General features: G+C 42.5%; 1 pseudogene; it reads left to right on the top strand.

The window, feature by feature from the left end:
- Nucleotides 1-4,984: 4,984 nt before the first annotated feature.
- Nucleotides 4,985-5,102, top strand: LOC126413374 (5S ribosomal RNA; annotated as a pseudogene).
- Nucleotides 5,103-7,803: the final 2,701 nt, after the last annotated feature.

Genomic DNA, 7,803 nt, shown 5'->3' with positions numbered 1-7,803 from the left:
AGTAAAATATATGTGGATATTAATCACTGATTCCTAGCCAATGCCTTGTCACTAAACTTTGAAAAAGCACTCTACGTGCATTTCAGAACTTGTAAGAAGTGTCCCACGAGTATATTCCTAACACACAATGACAAGCACATAGAAGAAGTGAACAGTGTTGGATTCTTGGGATTACAGCTTGATAATAAATTCAACTGGGAGGAGCACAGCACAAAACTGCTGAAGCATCTTAACAAATATCTATTTGCAATGCGAATTGTATCACACATAGGGCACATAAAAATGAAAAAGCTGGCATACTAAGCTTAATTTCATTCTATAATGTCATGTGGGATTATTTTTTGGGGTAATTCATCAAGCCAAGCTAAAGTTTTCCGCACACAAAAACGTGCAGTAAGAGATATATGTGGTGTGAACTCAAGAACATCCAATTTCTCATGAAGTTAGATTAGCTTTGATTTTATTATCTTTAATTATTTTGATTGGTAATTTTAACATGTTTCATTCTATAAATTGTCAGGTTTATTGTTGATTTATTATTATTTCTTTCCCCTTAGCTTTAGCTTGTTTTGCTTCTTGTTTAGCTGAAATTAATCGTACCCCTTTTGATTTTGCTGAAGGTGAGTCTGAGTTAGTTTCAGGTTTTAGTGTTGAATATGGTGCGGGTTTTAAGAGTTGTCACTTCAAAAAATCTGAGGCATTGCTCTTCAGCACGCATTTCCATATTACAACACGGCAGAAGGTAGCACGTATGGATTTCCTATCTAGCGGCTTTCTGGGAGAACAAAAATTTAATTTTAGTCCACCCTAAAATTACAGATGTGAAGGTAACTCTGCGGGCTACACTTTTGCCGACGAAACAGTTTAACCAATTTTAATGGAACATTCTTTTAAGTCAGTGAATATAAACTAAGTTAAAAATAATCAATTTTTTTCTATAATGTACATGTCGTATAATGCTCAGCTACTTCAGTAGCACGATTCATTGATGCCCGCTCTTGTCCATGTCCCTCTGCGCGCTCCGCTGGGTAGTGACATTGCGGTTGGCGCGACATAGCTTGTTGAGGCAGTTTTGACAGGGGAGAGGAGGCACTCGTCACGTATTATGCTTAACCGAAAGCAGAAACATGTAAGGGTAGTTGCCGTTATTGCACATACAAATATTACAAAATTAGCGCCTCATCGAACTGCAAATTATTTATTTCCTTTCATCCTCAGTTTAGCACTATTTATTAATTTTCGAAATTCCTCACTTTATTTTAATGTCCATCTTGATTCCATATAAGAGGCATCCATTTTGTAGTAGGTAATAAATATTTTGTAATTAACAGTAATTTATCTAATATATTTTTGATAATATGATTGTAAATTAAGCAGTTTATTATCTTTATCTTCGTTATCCGTTTCTCTATGAATATTTTTCCTGAGTTTTCTAAGTAACTATTGATAAAGGAAGTAAGCAAAGTTGCTCTTCTTATCATTTCACAAAAATACTATTAAATTGAGTAGTGGTTCAGCTTTAATTGTTCCTTGGTTGTTTAACAACCTTTACCTATTTTTTAGCTTCTAAAATGTTTTTAGTCTTTCTAAAACCACTTTTCAATCTATTTTTTAAGTTGGATAGTTGTACTATGTTTTCGATTATTACTTTTCTTAAAAGTGGTATATTTCAGTGGAATGCTGACAACGCTTGTACGCATGTGGGGGACTGGGAGTGCTTGTAGATTACTACCTATTGTGACAAAATTACTGATATGCAAGTGCAGATGCAGGAATCTACTATAAACTGAACTCCTCCCGACTGGCCTCTGCGTCATCCTCAGCCCACAGACGTCACTGGATTCGGATATGGAGCGGCATGTGGTCAGCCCACCGGTCTCCTGCCCGTCTGTCAGTTTACAATATCGTAGCCGCTACTTCTCAGTCACGAGCTAAGGGCACCCCACTTACCATCAGCGCTGGGCAGACCGGATGGTCACCCATCCAAGTGTTAACGCAGCCCGGCAGTGCTTAGCTTCGCTAATCTGACGGGATCCGGTGTTACCTCTGTGTCAAGACCGTTGGCCAGGAAACTACTAGCATTTCATGCAATTATTGCCCGAATTTAAAATTTAAAATACTGTCACAGTCTATTCATGCATAAATATAATCTTACGTTCATGCAGTAAGTCAAGTGTTCAAGTTAGAAAATGTAGTGAAGCTGTTTAATTCACAGCTCCCAAATTACGCAGTCTACATCCATGCAGTATTTGAGAATGACATCACTTAGCACCCTCTAACAAATTTTGCAGTTATTTCAACGCTTTTAAACCTTTTTCTCGTGGATGCACCCCACAAAATAACTAAGAGAAGAATACTTTACGCTGTTCATGCACTAAGACTTCAGTATAAGGCAAGACGTATTCGTTTTTTACTTCTTTACTACTATCTCTATTCGCAACAAACTTTGGAGACACTATCTCCACATACCACTGAATGACTGCAGACTTACAATGTCGTACGACACAGAGATCATGTGATGTGACGTATTTTCTTAAAACGAAGCACAAACAACTAGTTCACAGTCTTTCAGCGTTTGAAAATGAGACCACTAAGCGATTTCTGACAGGCTTTAAACATGTTGTTTTAAAAGTCGCAGTTCGATTCTGTACAGAATCGGGGTGGAGGGGGTGGCTTGATTAATACTAAATATCAATTAATGATGCATCAAAGCAAGAAACAGAGGGACTCGAGAATGAAGGTTCAGCCGCTCTGCTGGTTCTTCTATATTGAGAGGAACAGGTCATTAAAACTGGCTACATTTCATTAAGAGCTGTGGTTAGTGGAAGGCAAGCCGTCGAACCTGTGGTTTCTGGAACTAACCAGACTTTCAAGGCATAACATTAAGGGCCACTACTACAGCCGACTAATGGTGTTAGGAACCTCTGTGAAACCAATATGTCGACAAGTCCGGTCCCTTGACAAAAATTCGATAAATTGATAAAATTAAATGTGTTTTGGCACACTCGACAAATTGTAGCTACGCAATCACTGTAATTCGAGTGTCGTGGCTATCTGCCAGTCGGTAGTTCGAATTTGTCGTCGACATTTCCGTACTTCTTTCGTCGATCAACTCTCCGCGATAATTTCATTTCTTAATCAATTGTTAATCCAATACAGCACGTCAATGAGTTATAAAAACGGCTTCAAAGAAGTACATGACTTTCCCTCTCGCAGAAAATAGCAGATTATTGGGCCGTGTAATATCGAATTAAATCAAGGATTTAGATAAAATTCACTTGATTCCGTCATCAAAGCAGCCGATAAACCTGAAGCAGAATGGTGGGGTTGTAGAATTAGTGCTTGCAAGGTGAGTTGCCAGGTGCTGAAGAATGATCACTTAAACGACTCAGTCTGTGAACATCGGAAAACATACCTGTATGGCGTTAACAGCGATTTGCTGTTAGTCTCGACGTTTGAGTGTTTACCACTAATGAGGAGATAAAAAGATATAATATCATTTAAGGTGATTGTGGTGAACGGTATTGATGGCGCAGTTTGTTCAGCGCGGAAAAATGATTTAAAAAGCCTACTTCAAAATACGATTCCGTCGATTTTGTTCAATACTGAGGAAACGGGAATTTTTCGAAATTTCTCTCATGACTGCAAATTGACTGTTAAAGATGAAAAACGTTTTAGTGGAAACATAGCAAAGAAACAATATCTCAGTCGTTTAGAGAGAACATGGATGATTCTCAGAAACTAAAACTTCTTTTGGTAGCTAAAGCTGATAACCTTCAAGGCTATCAGAGCATTTCCTGTATCTTGGGGCTACAACAAAAATGTATGGATATCGACAGACTAGTCCAATGGATCGCTGTTGAGGCTGGAGAAATACCTGAAAAACAGAAACCAGATTCGTTCCGTTTTTTTACATTTGCGTAATTCACCTCTGGATAAAGTGAGACTTCACTTGCTTCTTCCAAGCACCTCTTAGAAACTGCAGCCGTTTGGCCAGGTAATAATTCATGATGATATAACTTTGTACGCAAAGAATTTGTGATGACGGTGTTGGATAATACTGCAGATGGTCACAGGCCCTACATAATGGTTTTGATAGCGATAACCATGGCTGATAAAGCAACGAAGAATGCCACACCGGCGACAGTATCCAACAGTTTCATGAAATGCAGTTTCATGGAGCTACAGAATCAACTGAAACGGCAGGAGAAGGAGAAATACAGTCAGGTTTTCACGATACATGAGTACTTCTTCCTGACTGAGAAAATAATGTCGCATTAGATGATCTCGTACATTTCGATAGTCATGTCGAAGTGTGCTGTCCCTTTACTGACGGTGAAATTTTGCCTGTCCCTGGTCATAAGAACGATGTCGCAGTGAAAGGAGAGGCAGAATCGACTCCACTTGCGAATACAAAAGAGGCAAAGTTGTCACTTTTAATTCAGTTTCTGAAGTGAATTCTCAACTTAGACCCCTTCTTGATTAGTCCTTGATCACTGAAACTTTCGTTAAATCGAGCTCTCAACTATCCTTTATTTGGGGTGCCATGTACTTCGAATTTTTGATATTCGATTTGAGAAATAGCCCTCGATACCACCTCTGAGACAGTTGATGGACATTAAAACCTTAAATCAGTGACGGAAGTGGTCGAAATACTTCCTGAAATTATGTAACCACACTGATTGAAAAAAAACACCAAAAATTATTGATTGATTGGTTGAATGATTTGGGGGAGGGGACCAAACAGCGACGTCATCGGTCTCGTCGGATTAGGGAAGGATGGGGAAGGAAGTCGACTGCAACCTTTCAAAGGACCCATCCCGGCATTCGCCTGAAGTGATTTTGGGAAATCACGGAAAACCGAAATCAAAATGGCCGCACGCGGGTCTAAACCGTCGTCCTCCAAAATGCGAGTCAGTATGCTAACCACTGCGCCGCCTCACTCGATCAAAATTAATTAATCCAGAGTAATAACATTTCGGAGGCCAACGGCCTTGCCGCAGTGGTAACACCGGTTCCCGTCAGATCACCGAAGTTAAGCGCTGTTGGGCTGGGCTAGCACTTGGATGGGTGACCATCCGGTCTGCCGAGAGCTGTTGGCAAGCGGCGTGCACTCAGCCCTTGTGAGGCAAACTGAGGAGCTACTTGTTTGAAAAGTAGCGGATCCGGTCTCTGAAAGTGACATACGGCCGGGAGAGCAGTGTGCTGACCACATGCCCCTCCATAACCGCATCCAGTGACCTTATGGCCTGAGGATGACAAGGCGGCCGGTCGGTACCTTTGGGTCTTCATGGCCTGTGCGGGAGAAGCTTTTTGATAATATTTCGGGAAACACTTGTCTGAGTAACATATTTAACTAATTAACATTGCAAGATCACAGGTTAATGTAAGAGCGAAATAAACCATTGCAAATGTCAATGCTGGCACATTAATAACCGTTGTGAGCGCCAGACAGTTAAATGTCAGCATGAACACTTGCATGCATTGTGTTGTACAGGTCCCGGATTCAGTGTGTGGGACGGCGTTCCATGCCTGTTGTACGTGATCCGTCAATACAAGGCGGTTAATGCCGTTCGTGGATGACTCTGGAGTTGTCGTCCGATGATGTCCCATATGTGCTCGATTGGAGGCAGTTCTGGTGACCGATCAGACACTTTGTAGACCATGTTGGATCACAACAGCGGTAAGTGGGCGATCGTTATCCTATTGGAAAACACCCAGTGACATGTTATTCATGAACAGTAGCACAACAAGGTGAATCACCAGACTGGCATCAAATTTGTATTCAGATTGCATGGGATAACCATGAGAGAGCTCCTGCTGTCACACGAAATCGCACCCACACCGTAACTCCAGGTATAGGTCCAGTGTGTCTAGCCCCTAGATAGGTTCGTTGCAGGTCCTCTACTCGCATTCGGGAGGACGACAGTTCAATCCCGCGTCCAGCTATCCTGATTTAGGTTTTCCGTGATTTCCCTAAATCGCTCCAGGCAAACGCCGGGATGGTTCCTTTGAAAGGGCACGGCCGGCTTCCTTCCCCGTCCTTCCCTAATCCGATGAGACCGATGACCTCGCTGTCTGGTCTCCTCCCCCAAACAATCCAAAAAATCCTCAACTGGCCTCCTTGTAACCAACACACGGCCATCGTCGGCACCGAGACAGATCCAACTTTCACCAGAAATCACAACAGACCTCCATCCTACCCTCCAGGGACATCTCACTTGACACCAATGAAGTCGCAAATGGCTGTGGTTTAAGCCACTGGAATATATGCTACAGGGCGTCTGGCTCCGAGTGTCCTTGAAGAAACCGGTTTGAAACAGTTCGTTGTGTCACTGTGGTACCATCTCCTGCTCAAATTGTTACTGCAGATGAAGTAAGATGCGGCAGAGCCATACAGGATGGTCGTTCCTCTTTTTACGAGAGAACGTTCTCGTGACCACTACTGCCAGCAACCGGGTGTAGTGTCTAAATTCCTGCTAAATTTTTCTGCAGTATCTCAGAAGGAACATCCAGCTTCTCGTAGCCCTATTACATGACCTCGTTAAAAGTCAGTGAGTTGTTGATACTGGCGTCTTTGTCACCTCAAAGCCATTCATGACTAAAATCAAATCAAGACGCCAAATCTCAAAGGTAACCAGATATCATGACCGTTACAGCGTGTATATAAACCAAACCCATTAGCGCCACTCTTATGCTACTGGCACGAAATTTGAATATACGAGGGTGAGTCAAACGAAAACCTTAAATTAGTAATAACAAATCGAAATTTCGCTTCGTTATCCTGTAAGTTGGTAAGCGTGCTGCAAACAGCGTGCAGAATGGCCTGTAGATGGCAGCTTAATGCAGATGCACACATACCGTCGCAGTATCAGTATAAAGATGGCCGCCCCACTTGCGACTTGCACCATGGAAGAACAGCGCCCTGTTATTCGGTTTTTGCGTAGTGAAGGTGTGAAACCTATTGTAATTCATCGGCGAATGAAGGTTCAGTACGGTGATGCATGTTTGTCAGAGCAGCAAGTCTACGAATGGAGTAAGAAGTTCGCAAATGCTGTGACTTCAGTGTAAGATGCTCATCGTCCATGTCGGGCAAAACGAGTTGTGACTCCACAGAACATTGCAGGAGTTGAAGCCATAGTGAAGGAAAACTGCCGAGTGACACTGAATGACATTGCAGCATGCTTATAGATTGGTCATGGGTCAGTACACCACATTGTACATGATGTGCTCCAGTTTCACAAAGTGTCTGCAAGACGGGTGCCACGGCAGCTGACTCCTGAAGTGTGAGAACGAGGTGATGATGCTTGTGAAGAACTTCTTCGGTGCTTTGAACGAGAAGGTGATGGCTTCCTGGCAAGAATCGTTACTGGGGACGGAATCTGGGTTCACTTCCACCAGCCGGCCGCGGTGGTCTAGCGGTTCTAGGCGCTCAGTCTGGATCCGCGCGACTGCTACGGTCGCAGGTTCGAATCCTGCCTCGGGCATGGATGTGTGTGATGTCCTTAGGTTAGTTAGGTTTAAGTAGTTCTAAGTTCTAGGGGACTGATGACCACAGATGTTAAGTCCCATAGTGCTCAGAGCCATTTGAACCATTTTTTCACTTCCACCAAATGGAAACGAAGACAGCGCAAGGAATGGCGCCATTCCTCATCACCAAAACCAAAGAAGTTTCAAACAGAACCATCAGCATGGAAGGTTACGCTGACTCTCTTTTGGGACGCAAAAGGCGTAATTTTGGAGCATTACAAGCCTAGAGGAACCATTGTCACCAGTGCATCATAAACAGATCTCCTAAAAAGT

Source organism: Schistocerca serialis, chromosome 7 (assembly GCF_023864345.2).
Source record: "Schistocerca serialis cubense isolate TAMUIC-IGC-003099 chromosome 7, iqSchSeri2.2, whole genome shotgun sequence".
In the NCBI taxonomy this organism is placed as follows: domain Eukaryota; kingdom Metazoa; phylum Arthropoda; class Insecta; order Orthoptera; family Acrididae; genus Schistocerca; species Schistocerca serialis.
This window is presented reverse-complemented; position numbering and strand designations above follow the sequence as displayed.